Source organism: Sebastes umbrosus, chromosome 22, assembly GCF_015220745.1.
Source record: "Sebastes umbrosus isolate fSebUmb1 chromosome 22, fSebUmb1.pri, whole genome shotgun sequence".
Classification (NCBI taxonomy): Eukaryota; Metazoa; Chordata; class Actinopteri; order Perciformes; family Sebastidae; genus Sebastes; species Sebastes umbrosus.
In genome coordinates, this window is record NC_051290.1 from 241,042 (window position 1) to 256,598 (window position 15,557).

Genomic DNA, 15,557 nt, shown 5'->3' on the forward strand with positions numbered 1-15,557 from the left:
AGAACTACAAAGAGACTCATAACAACTACAAAGACACTCATAAGGACTACAAAGAGACTCATAACGACTACAAAGAGATTCATAACAACTACAAGGAGATGCAGAACAACTACAAAGACTCAAAACGAATACAAAGAGACACAAAAGAACTACAAAGAGACTCATAACAACTACAAAGACACTCATAAGGACTACAAAGAGACTCATAACAACTACAAAGAGACTCATAACGACTACAAAGAGACTCATAACTACAAAGAGATTCATAACAACTACAAAGAGACTCATAACAACTACAAAGAGACTCATAACAACTACAAAGAGACTCATAACGACTACAAAGAGATTCATAACAACTACAAGGAGATGCAGAACAACTACAAAGACTCAAAATGAATACAAAGAGACACAAAACGACTACAAAGATACTCAAAACGAATACAAAGACACAAAAGTACTAGACTATAAAGAGATGCGAAACGAGTACAAAGAGATTCATAACAACTACAAGGAGATGCAGAACAACTATATAGACTCAAAACGACTACAAAGAGACACAAAATAACTATAAAGAGACTCATAACAACTACAAAGAGACTCATAACGACTACAAAGAGACTCATAACAACTACAAAGAGACTCATAACAACTACAAAGAGACTCATAACAACTACAAAGAGACTCATAACAACTATAAAGAGACTCATAACAACTATAAAGAGACTCATAACGACTACAAGGAGATGCAGAACAACTACAAAGACTCAAAACGAATACAAAGAGACACAAAACGACTACAAAGATACTCAAAACGAATACAAAGACACAAAAGTACTAGACCATAAAGAGATGCGAAACGAGTACAAAGGTACTCAAACTGACTACAAAAAAATCACAAACTGTGGGAAAAATGTATTTGACGTGTACTTTGACTCTTTGGTTTGGCCCATGATGTCTTATCCACTAACATGGAGGGCGCGGGGTTAATGAGCTATACTGCAGCCGGCCACCAGGGGGCGATGCTGATGTGTTGGCTTCATCTCTGGGGAGCTGTCATGTCGGCCATCTTTATACACAGTCTATGGTTTAATCTTATCACTTTATGAACAGTTTTAAGTTTAATAATTATTTTTGGTTCATTTTTAGGGAAACCCACCACGACATCTTCTCCTAGACCCTCCTCTTCCTCACCCAACTCTTCCTCTTCCTCACCCACCTCTTCTCCGGTGTTGTGGTTTACTGATCCATCTGTGTTGGTACCGGTTGTACTGGTTGTACTGGTTGTACTGGTTGTACTGGTGAGACGATGCATCCGTAGGAAATCTGAAGGTTAGACACAGACTCAGACAACTGTGCTGCAGTTCACATTTAAACTTCACATCCTATTAACATTTAAAGGTGTCAAGTTACAGTTTTCAACTCTACCTACAAGGTCCGTTTAGTGTGCTCTGGAGCTTTTGATCGTATCACATGATCTTCCTCAGCAGATGAAGTTTACATTTCTGTTTTATGATTGAAACTGATTTAAATGTTCTGTTCATCCTGGTTCCTTTCAGCTGCTGACGTAGACGTTGGAGATGATGACGTCACATACAGTGATGTCAAAACATCACGTGACCTACAACAGCCAATCAGACGGAGCACAGGTAAAGATGGTTTTATTGTTTATATATATATATCTATAGATATAGATATATCTTATATCCTGAGTTTCAGAACGCAAGAGGACATTTTGGAAAACAAGCATTTTTATAAAATGAGGATATTTTGAATCCTGTAATTCAAATATAAAGTCAGTGTTTTTAGTGCGTGTAGTTTCAGACTGTAGCGAGGTCTATTCTAGTCGATGATAATGGGTGTTGTGTTCTGCATGCGTTTCCTGTTTTGTACCTTGTGGGTTCAACAGCTCTGTGGTCGTCCAGTTTCGTCTTCCTGATAAAAACACACGGCCGAGTCCTGACGTGCAAACGTCTCACTGTTAATGAAACAAAGACATGATATTAATAAGTTATACATCTTATTGTACATTCTGATCACATATCTAAAAGTGAGAGGATGTGTTTTACTGAAACACCGTTATTGATCCGTTTATTGAATAAAAACAGTAAAAAACTATCAGAAAAGAACAATTATTATTATTATTATTATTATTATTATTATTATTATTATTATTATTAATAGTAATAATAATAATAATAATGATTTTTTTGTTCCCTTAATAAAAATGACATAAACCTAAATCATAACAAATAAAGTAATATGTACATATAATAACAGATAGTAACTGTAAATATATTATAAAATAAGGGAGGAGAAACAATTATGATAATACTACTACTAATAAAGAAATATTAATAAATAAAAATAAATAAATGAATACAATCAATTCACACAATATATTCCCATAAAGGAATTATTATTATTATTATCATTATTATTATTAATAATAATAAATAATATAAAAATGCATACAAGTGGTTAATAATAATAATAATACAAATAAAAGACATATTAATAAAGAAAAATATAAATTAATAAAATAAATTCACACACCAAATTCCCAGAAAAGAAGTATTATTGATTGTAGTAGGAGCTTATATTATGTGAATATCATTTGTACTGTGTTAGTACTAGCAGTACTAACACTAGCAGTACTGGTATCAGTTGTAGTACCTGCAGTACTGTAAGTGTCCTGTATTTTATTTGACAGAGAGTGATCCAGCTGTAGTCTACTCAGGAGTGAGGAGACCAGAAGACGTCAGTTATGGACAGATCGTCTTCAGAGACGTCACATCAAACAGGACGAGAGGTACAGCTGCTCCTCTTTGTCTCCAGAAGAGACCAACACATGAAACATCTGTTAGAAACATCTGTTAGAAACATCTGCTAGCAACATCTGTTAGAAACATCTGGTAGAGAAGAACACAGACCAATTCAGTTTAGTTCTTATCAAACTAACAGGAAGACATAGTGACTTAGTTGGGACTATTTTCAGCGGCGGATTAATCCTCATGTGGTGCTCTAGAGAGTAAATAAACTTCAGTGTGAGTTCATGGTGATGAAGGAATACGACACTTTTCACAGTTATACATTAAGATGATAGACACAATACCAAATAATGATTATCTCCTGCCTCAAAGTAAGATCTGAGGCACGATTTACTATAAAACAACTACAAAAAGACTCATAACAACTACAGAGACACTCATAACAACTACAAAGAGACTCAACAACTACAAAGAGACTCATAACAACTACATAGAGTCTCATAACAACTACAAAGAGACTCAACAACTACAAAGAGACTCATAACTACAGAGACTCATAACAACTACAAAGAGACTCATAACTACAAAGAGACTCATAACAACTACAGAAAAATCATAACTACAAAGAGACTCAACAACTACAAAAAGACTCATAACAACTACAAAGAGACTCAACAACTACAAAGACTCATAACAACTACAAAAAGACTCATAACAACTACAGAGACACTCATAACAACTACAAAGAGACTCATAACTACAGAGACTCATAACAACTACAAAGAGACTCATAACAACTACAAAAAGACTCATAACAACTACAGAGACACTCATAACAACTACAAAGAGACTCAACAACTACAAAGAGACTCATAACAACTACATAGAGACTCATAACAACTACAAAGAGACTCAACTACAAAGAGACTCATAACAACTACAGAGACTCATAACAACTACAAAGAGACTCATAACAACTACAAAGAGACTCATAACAACTACAAAGAGGATCATAACAACTAAAAAGAGACTCATAACAACTACAAAGAGACTCATAAAAACTACAGAGACACTCATAACAACTACAAAGAGACTCATAACAACTACAAAGAGACTCATAAAAACTACAAAGAGACTCAACAACTACAGAGAGACTCATAACAACTACAAAGAGACTCATAACAACTACAAAGAGACTCAACAACTACAAAGACACTCATAACTACAAAAAAACTCGTAACAACTACAAAGAGACTCAACAACTACAATGAGACTCAACAACTACAGAGAGACTCATAACAACTACAGAGAAACTCATAACAACTACAAAGAGACTCAACAACTACAAAAAGACTCATAACAACTACAAAGAGACTCAACAACTACAAAGAGACTCATAACAACTACAAAAAGACTCATAACAACTACAGAGACACTCATAACAACTACAGAGACTCAACAACTACAAAGAGACTCATAACAACTACATATAGACTCATAACAACTACAAAGAGACTCAACAACTACAAAGAGACTCATAAGAACTACAGAGACTCATAACAACTACAAAGAGACTTATAACAACTACAAAGAGACTCATAACAACTACAAAGAGACTCAACAACTACAAAGCGACTCATAACAACTACAGAGAGACTCATAACAACTACAGAGAGACTCATAACAACTACAGAGACTCATAACAACTACAAAGAGACTCATAACAACTACAGAGAGACTCATAACGACTACAAAAAGACTCATAACAACTACAGAGACACTCATAACAACTACAAAGAGACTCAACAACTACAAAGAGACTCATAACAACTACAAAGACACTCATAACAACTACAAAGAGACTCATAACAACTACAAAGAGACTCATAACAACTACAGAGACACTCATAACAACTACAAAGAGACTCATAACAACTACAAAGAGACTCATAACAACTACAAAAAGACTCATAACAACTACAAAGAGACTCAACAACTACAAAGAGACTCATAACAACTACAAAAAGACTCATAACAACTACAGAGACACATAACTACAAAAAGACTCATAACAACTACATAGAGACTCATAACAACTACAAATAGACTCAACAACTACAAAGAGACTCAACAACTACAAAGACTCATAACAACTACAAAAAGACTCATAACAACTACAGAGACACTCATAACAACTACAAAGAGACTCAACAACTACAAAGAGACTCATAACTACAGAGACTCATAACAACTACAAAGAGACTCATAACAACTACAAAAAGACTCATAACAACTACAGAGACACTCATAACAACTACAAAGAGACTCAACAACTACAAAGAGACTCATAACAACTACATAGAGACTCATAACAACTACAAAGAGACTCATAACAACTACATAGAGACTCATAACTACAAAGAGACTCAACTACAAAGAGACTCATAACAACTACAGAGACTCATAACTACAAAGAGACTCATAACAACTACAAAGAGACTCATAACAACTACAAAGAGACTCATAACAACTACAAAGAGGATCATAACAACTAAAAAGAGACTCATAACAACTACAAAGAGACTCATAAAAACTACAGAGACACTCATAACAACTACAAAGAGACTCATAACAACTACAAAGAGACTCATAAAAACTACAAAGAGACTCAACAACTACAGAGAGACTCATAACAACTACAAAGAGACTCATAACAACTACAAAGAGACTCAACAACTACAAAGACACTCATAACTACAAAAAAACTCGTAACAACTACAAAGAGACTCAACAACTACAATGAGACTCAACAACTACAGAGAGACTCATAACAACTACAGAGAAACTCATAACAACTACAAAAAGACTCATAACAACTACAGAGACTCAACAACTACAAAGAGACTCATAACAACTACAAAAAGACTCATAACAACTACAAAGAGACTCAACAACTACAAAGAGACTCATAACAACTACAGAGACTCATAACAACTACAGAGACTCATAACAACTACAAAGAGACTTATAACAACTACAAAGAGACTCATAACAACTACAAAAAGACTCATAACAACTACAAAGAGACTCAACAACTACAAAGCGACTCATAACAACTACAGAGAGACTCATAACAACTACAGAGACTCATAATAACTACAAAGAGACTCATAACAACTACAGAGAGACTCATAACGACTACAAAAAGACTCATAACAACTACAGAGACACTCATGACAACTACAAAGAGACTCAACAACTACAAAGAGACTCATAACAACTACAAAGACACTCATAACAACTACAAAGAGACTCATAACAACTACAAAGAGACTCATAACAACTACAGAGACACTCATAACAACTACAAAGAGACTCATAACAACTACAAAGAGACTCATAACAACTACAAAAAGACTCATAACAACTACAAAGAGACTCAACAACTACAAAGAGACTCATAACTACAAAAAGACTCATAACAACTACAGAGACACATAACAACTACAAAAAGACTCATAACAACTACATAGAGACTCATAACAACTACAAATAGACTCAACAACTACAAAGAGACTCATAACAACTACAAAGAGACTCATAACAACTACAAAGAGAGTCATAACAACTACAGAGAGAATCATAACAACTACAAAGAGACTGATAACAACTACAACGAGACTCATAACAACTACAAAGAGACTCATAACAACTACAAAAAGACTCATAACAACTACAAAGAGACTCAACAACTACAAAGCGACTCATAACTACAGAGAGACTCATAACAACTACAGAGACTCATAATAACTACAAAGAGACTCATAACAACTACAGAGAGACTCATAACGACTGCAAAAAGACTCATAACTACACAGACACTCATAACAACTACAAAGAGATTCAACAACTACAAAGAGACTCATAACAACTACAAAGACACTCATAACAACTACAAAGAGATTCATAACAACTACAAAAGGGACTCATAAAAACTACAGAGACACTCATAACAACTACAAAGAGACTCATAACAACTACAAAGAGACTCATAAAAACTACAAAGAGACTCAACAACTACAGAGAGACTCATAACAACTACAAAGAGACTCAACAACTACAAAGAGACTCATAACAACTACAAAGAGACTCATAACAACTACAAAGAGGATCATAACAACTAAAAAAGACTCATAACTACAGAGAGACTCAACAACTACAAAGCGACTCATAACAACTACAGAGAGACTCATAACAACTACAGAGACTCATAATAACTACAAAGAGACTCATAACAACTACAGAGAGACTCATAACGACTACAAAAAGACTCATAACAACTACAGAGACACTCATAACAACTAAAAAGAGACTCAACAACTACAAAGAGACTCATAACAACTACAAAGACACTCATAACAACTACAAAGACACTCATAACAACTACAAAGAGACTCATAACAACTACAAAGAGACATAACAACTACAAAAAGACTCATAACAACTACAAAGAGACTCAACAACTACAAAGAGACTCATAACAACTACAAAAAGACTCATAACAACTACAGAGACACATAACAACTACAAAAAGACTCATAACAACTACATAGAGACTCATAACAACTACAAATAGACTCAACAACTACAAAGAGACTCATAACAACTACAGAGACTCATAACAACTAAAAAGAGACTCATAACAACTACAAAGAGAGTCATAACAACTACAGAGAGACTCATAACGACTGCAAAAAGACTCATAACAACTACAGAGACACTCATAACAACTACAAAGAGATTCAACAACTACAAAGAGACTCATAACAACTACAAAGACACTCATAACAACTACAAAGAGATTCATAACAACTACAAAAGGGACTCATAAAAACTACAGAGACACTCATAACAACTACAAAGAGACTCATAACAACTACAAAGAGACTCATAACAACTACAAAGAGACTCAACAACTACAAAGAGACTCATAACAACTACAAAGAGACTCATAACAACTACAAAGAGACTCATAACTACAAAGAGGATCATAACAACTAAAAAAGACTCACAACAACTACAGAGACACTCATAACAACTACAAAGAGACTCAACAACTACAGAGAGACTCATACCTACAAAGAGACTCAACAACTACAAAGAGACTCATAACTTCTACAAAAAGACTCATAACAACTACAGAGACACTCATAACTACAAAGAGACTCAACAACTACAAAGAGACTCATAACAACTACAAAGAGACTCATAACAACTACAAAGAGGATCATAACAACTAAAAAAGACTCATAACAACTACAGAGACACTCATAACAACTACAAAGAGACTCAACAACTACAGAGAGACTCATAACAACTACAAAGAGACTCAACAACTACAAAGAGACTCATAACAACTACAGAGACACTCATAACAACTACAAAGAGACTCAACAACTACAAAGAGACTCATAACAACTACATAGAGTCTCATAACAACTACAAAGAGACTCATAACTACAGAGACTCATAACAACTACAAAGAGACTCATAAAAACTACAGAGACACTCATAACAACTACAAAGAGACTCATAACAACTACAAAGAGACTCATAAAAACTACAAAGAGACTCAACAACTACAGAGACTCATAACAACTACAAAGAGACTCATAACAACTACAAAGAGACTCAACAACTACAAAGACATTCATAACAACTACAAAAAAACTCGTAACAACTACAAAGAGACTCATAACAACTACAGAGAAACTCATAACAACTACAAAGAGACTCAACAACTACAAAGAGACTCATAACAACTACAAAGAGACTCAACAACTACAAAGAGACTCATAACAACTACAGAGACACTCATAACAACTACAAAGAGACTCAACAACTACAAAGAGACTCATAACAACTACATAGAGTCTCATAACAACTACAAAGAGACTCAACAACTACAAAGAGACTCATAACTACAGAGACTCATAACAACTACAAAGAGACTCATAACAACTACAAAGAGACTCATAACAACTACAGAAAAATCATAACAACTACAAAGATACTCAACAACTACAAAAAGACTCATAACAACTACAAAGAGACTCAACAACTACAAAGACTCATAACAACTACAAAAAGACTCATAACAAATACAGAGACACTCATAACAACTACAAAGAGACTCAACAACTACAAAGAGACTCATAACTACAGAGACTCATAACAACTACAAAGAGACTCATAAAAACTACAGAGACACTCATAACAACTACAAAGAGACTCATAACAACTACAAAGAGACTCATAAAAACTACAAAGAGACTCAACAACTACAGAGACTCATAACAACTACAAAGAGACTCATAACAACTACAAAGAGACTCAACAACTACAAAGACATTCATAACAACTACAAAAAAACTCGTAACAACTACAAAGAGACTCATAACAACTACAGAGAAACTCATAACAACTACAAAGAGACTCAACAACTACAAAAAGACTCATAACAACTACAAAGAGACTCAACAACTACAAAGAGACTCATAACAACTACAGAGACACTCATAACAACTACAAAGAGACTCAACAACTACAAAGAGACTCATAACAACTACATAGAGTCTCATAACAACTACAAAGAGACTCAACAACTACAAAGAGACTCATAACTACAGAGACTCATAACAACTACAAAGAGACTCATAACAACTACAAAGAGACTCATAACAACTACAGAAAAATCATAACAACTACAAAGATACTCAACAACTACAAAAAGACTCATAACAACTACAAAGAGACTCAACAACTACAAAGACTCATAACAACTACAAAAAGACTCATAACAAATACAGAGACACTCATAACAACTACAAAGAGACTCAACAACTACAAAGAGACTCATAACTACAGAGACTCATAACAACTACAAAGAGACTCATAACAACTACAAAGAGACTCAACTACAAAGAGACTCATAACAACTACAGAGACTCATAACTACAAAGAGACTCATAACAACTACAAAGAGACTCATAACAACTACAAAGAGGATCATAACAACTAAAAAGAGACTCATAACAACTACAAAGAGACTCATAAAAACTACAGAGACACTCATAACTACAAAGAGACTCATAACAACTACAAAGAGACTCATAAAAACTACAAAGAGACTCAACAACTACAGAGAGACTCATAACAACTACAAAGAGACTCATAACAACTACAAAGAGACTCAACAACTACAAAGACACTCATAACTACAAAAAAAACTCATAACAACTACAAAGAGACTCAACAACTACAGAGAAACTCATAACAACTACAAAAAGACTCATAACAACTACAGAGACACTCATAACAACTACAAAGAGAGTCATAACAACTACAGAGAGAATCATAACAACTACAAAGAGACTGATAACAACTACAACGAGACTCATAACAACTACAAAGAGACTCATAACAACTACAAAAAGACTCATAACAACTACAAAGAGACTCAACAACTACAAAGCGACTCATAACTACAGAGAGACTCATAACAACTACAGAGACTCATAATAACTACAAAGAGACTCATAACAACTACAGAGAGACTCATAACGACTGCAAAAAGACTCATAACAACTACAAAGAGACTCAACAACTACAAAGACACTCATAACTACAAAAAAACTCGGAACAACTACAAAGAGACTCAACAACTACAATGAGACTCAACAACTACAGAGAGACTCATAACAACTACAGAGAAACTCATAACAACTACAAAGAGACTCAACAACTACAAAGAGACTCATAACAACTACAAAAAGACTCATAACAACTACAAAGAGATTCAACAACTACAAAGAGACTCATAACAACTACAGAGAAACTCATAACAACTACAAAGAGACTCAACAACTACAAAAAGACTCATAACAACTACAAAGAGACTCAACAACTACAAAGAGACTCATAACAACTACAGAGACACTCATAACAACTACAAAGAGACTCAACAACTACAAAGAGACTCATAACAACTACATAGAGTCTCATAACAACTACAAAGAGACTCATAACTACAGAGACTCATAACAACTACAAAGAGACTCATAAAAACTACAGAGACACTCATAACAACTACAAAGAGACTCATAACAACTACAAAGAGACTCATAAAAACTACAAAGAGACTCAACAACTACAGAGACTCATAACAACTACAAAGAGACTCATAACAACTACAAAGAGACTCAACAACTACAAAGACATTCATAACAACTACAAAAAAACTCGTAACAACTACAAAGAGACTCATAACAACTACAGAGAAACTCATAACAACTACAAAGAGACTCAACAACTACAAAAAGACTCATAACAACTACAAAGAGACTCAACAACTACAAAGAGACTCATAACAACTACAGAGACACTCATAACAACTACAAAGAGACTCAACAACTACAAAGAGACTCATAACAACTACATAGAGTCTCATAACAACTACAAAGAGACTCAACAACTACAAAGAGACTCATAACTACAGAGACTCATAACAACTACAAAGAGACTCATAACAACTACAAAGAGACTCATAACAACTACAGAAAAATCATAACAACTACAAAGATACTCAACAACTACAAAAAGACTCATAACAACTACAAAGAGACTCAACAACTACAAAGACTCATAACAACTACAAAAAGACTCATAACAAATACAGAGACACTCATAACAACTACAAAGAGACTCAACAACTACAAAGAGACTCATAACTACAGAGACTCATAACAACTACAAAGAGACTCATAACAACTACAAAGAGACTCAACTACAAAGAGACTCATAACAACTACAGAGACTCATAACTACAAAGAGACTCATAACAACTACAAAGACACTCATAACAACTACAAAGAGGATCATAACAACTAAAAAGAGACTCATAACAACTACAAAGAGACTCATAAAAACTACAGAGACACTCATAACTACAAAGAGACTCATAACAACTACAAAGAGACTCATAAAAACTACAAAGAGACTCAACAACTACAGAGAGACTCATAACAACTACAAAGAGACTCATAACAACTACAAAGAGACTCAACAACTACAAAGACACTCATAACTACAAAAAAACTCATAACAACTACAAAGAGACTCAACAACTACAGAGAAACTCATAACAACTACAAAAAGACTCATAACAACTACAGAGACACTCATAACAACTACAAAGAGAGTCATAACAACTACAGAGAGAATCATAACAACTACAAAGAGACTGATAACAACTACAACGAGACTCATAACAACTACAAAGAGACTCATAACAACTACAAAAAGACTCATAACAACTACAAAGAGACTCAACAACTACAAAGCGACTCATAACTACAGAGAGACTCATAACAACTACAGAGACTCATAATAACTACAAAGAGACTCATAACAACTACAGAGAGACTCATAACGACTGCAAAAAGACTCATAACAACTACAAAGAGACTCAACAACTACAAAGACACTCATAACTACAAAAAAAACTCGGAACAACTACAAAGAGACTCAACAACTACAATGAGACTCAACAACTACAGAGAGACTCATAACAACTACAGAGAAACTCATAACAACTACAAAGAGACTCAACAACTACAAAGAGACTCATAACAACTACAAAAAGACTCATAACAACTACAAAGAGATTCAACAACTACAAAGAGACTCATAACAACTACAAAGACACTCATAACAACTACAAAGAGATTCATAACAACTACAAAAGACTCATAACAACTACAGAGACACTCATAACAACTACAAAGAGACTCAACAACTACAGAGAGACTCATAACAACTACAAAGAGACTCATAAAAACTACAAAGAGACTCAACAACTACAGAGAGACTCATAACAACTACAAAGAGACTCAACAACTACAAAGAGACTCATAACAACTACAAAGAGACTCATAACTACAAAGAGGATCATAACAACTAAAAAAGACTCATAACTACAGAGACACTCATAACAACTACAAAGAGACTCAACAACTACAGAGAGACTCATAACAACTACAAAGAGACTCATAACTACAGAGAAACTCATAACAACTACAAAGAGACTCAACAACTACAAAGAGACTCATAACAACTACAAAGAGGATCATAACTAAAAAAGACTCATAACAACTACAGAGACACTCATAACAACTACAAAGAGACTCAACAACTACAGAGAGACTCATAACTACAAAGAGACTCAACAACTACAAAGAGACTCAACAACTACAAAGAGACTCATAACTACTACAAAAAGACTCATAACAACTACAGAAACACTCATAACAACTACAAAGAGACTCAACAACTACAAAGAGACTCATAACAACTACAAAGAGACTCATAACAACTACAAAGAGGATCATAACAACTAAAAAAGACTCATAACAACTACAGAGACACATAACAACTACAAAGAGACTCAACAACTACAAAGAGACTCATAACAACTACATAGAGTCTCATAACAACTACAAAGAGACTCATAACTACAGAGACTCATAACAACTACAAAGAGACTCATAACAACTAAAAAGAGACTCATAACAACTACAAAGAGACTCATAAAAACTACAGAGACACTCATAACAACTACAAAGAGACTCATAACAACTACAAAGAGACTCATAAAAACTACAAAGAGACTCAACAACTACAGAGACTCATAACTACAAAGAGACTCATAACAACTACAAAGAGACTCAACAACTACAAAGACACTCATAACAACTACAAAGACACTCGTAACAACTACAAAGAGACTCATAACAACTACAGAGAAACTCATAACAACTACAAAGAGACTCAACAACTACAAAAAGACTCATAACAACTACAAAGAGACTCAACAACTACAAAGAGACTCATAACAACTACAGAGACACTCATAACAACTACAAAGAGACTCAACAACTACAAAGAGACTCATAACAACTACATAGAGTCTCATAACAACTACAAAGAGACTCAACAACTACAAAGAGACTCATAACTACAGAGACTCATAACAACTACAAAGAGACTCATAACAACTACAAAGAGACTCATAACAACTACAGAAAAATCATAACAACTACAAAGAGACTCAACAACTACAAAAAGACTCATAACAACTACAAAGAGACTCAACAACTACAAAGACTCATAACAACTACAAAAAGACTCATAACAAATACAGAGACACTCATAACAACTACAAAGAGACTCAACAACTACAAAGAGACTCATAACTACAGAGACTCATAACAACTACAAAGAGACTCATAACAACTACAAAAAGACTCATAACAACTACAGAGACACTCATAACAACTACAAAGAGACTCAACAACTACAAAGAGACTCATAACAACTACATAGAGACTCATAACAACTACAAAGAGACTCAACTACAAAGAGACTCATAACAACTACAGAGACTCATAACTACAAAGAGACTCATAACAACTACAAAGAGACTCATAACAACTACAAAGAGGATCATAACTAAAAAGAGACTCATAACAACTACAAAGAGACTCATAAAAACTACAGAGACACTCATAACTACAAAGAGACTCATAACTACAAAGAGACTCATAACAACTACAAAGAGACTCAACAACTACAAAGACACTCATAACTACAAAAAAACTCGGAACAACTACAAAGAGACTCAACAACTACAATGAGACTCAACAACTACAGAGAGACTCATAACAACTACAGAGAAACTCATAACAACTACAAAGAGACTCAACAACTACAAAGAGACTCATAACAACTACAAAAAGACTCATAACAACTACAGAGACACTCATAACAACTACAAAGAGACTCAACAACTACAAAGAGACTCATAACAACTACATAGAGACTCATAACTACAAAGAGACTCAACAACTACAAAGAGACTCATAACAACTACAGAGACTCATAACAACTACAAAGAGACTTATAACAACTACAAAGAGACTCATAACAACTACAAAAAGACTCATAACAACTACAAAGAGACTCAACAACTACAAAGCGACTCATAACAACTACAAAGAGACTGATAACAACTACAGAGACTCATAACAACTACAAAGAGACTCATAACAACTACAAAGAGACTCATAACAACTACAGAGAGACTCATAACGACTACAAAAAGACTCATAACAACTACAGAGACACTCATAACAACTACAAAAGAGACATAAAAACTACAGAGACACTCATAACAACTACAAAGAGACTCATAACAACTACAAAGAGACTCATAAAAACTACAAAGAGACTCAACAACTACAGAGAGACTCATAACAACTACAAAGAGACTCAACAACTACAAAGAGACTCATAACAACTACAAAGAGGATCATAACAACTACATAGAGACTCATAACAACTACAAAGAGGCTCATAACTACAAAGAGACTTATAACAACTACAAAGAGACTCAAAACGACTACAAAGAAACTCATAACTACAAAAAGACTCTTAACAAAAAAAATAGACTCATAACTACTAGAAAGAAACTCATAACCACAAAGAGAATCATAACAACTACAAAGAGACTCATAACAACTACAAATAAACTCATAACAACTACAGAGAGACTCATAACTACAAAGAAACTCATAACAACTACAAAGAGACTCTTAACAACTACAAAGAGACTCATAAAAACTACAAAGAGACTCAGAATGACTACAAAGAAACTCATAACAACTACAAAGA

General features: G+C 34.0%; 1 protein-coding gene and 1 long non-coding RNA gene across 3 annotated transcripts in view; both read right to left on the bottom strand.

Moving 5' to 3' along the window:
- LOC119481763 (butyrophilin-like protein 3) overlaps positions 1–15,557 on the bottom strand; it is a 59,281-nt gene that overhangs the window by 43,380 nt on the left and 344 nt on the right. The gene's annotated exons all lie outside the window — the stretch shown is intronic.
- On the bottom strand, positions 1,481–2,827 carry LOC119481804. Its single transcript, XR_005205271.1, has 3 exons — positions 2,674–2,827; positions 1,891–1,975; positions 1,481–1,618 (listed from the first exon to the last, which is right to left on the bottom strand). It is a non-coding gene; the product is annotated as an uncharacterized LOC119481804 (long non-coding RNA).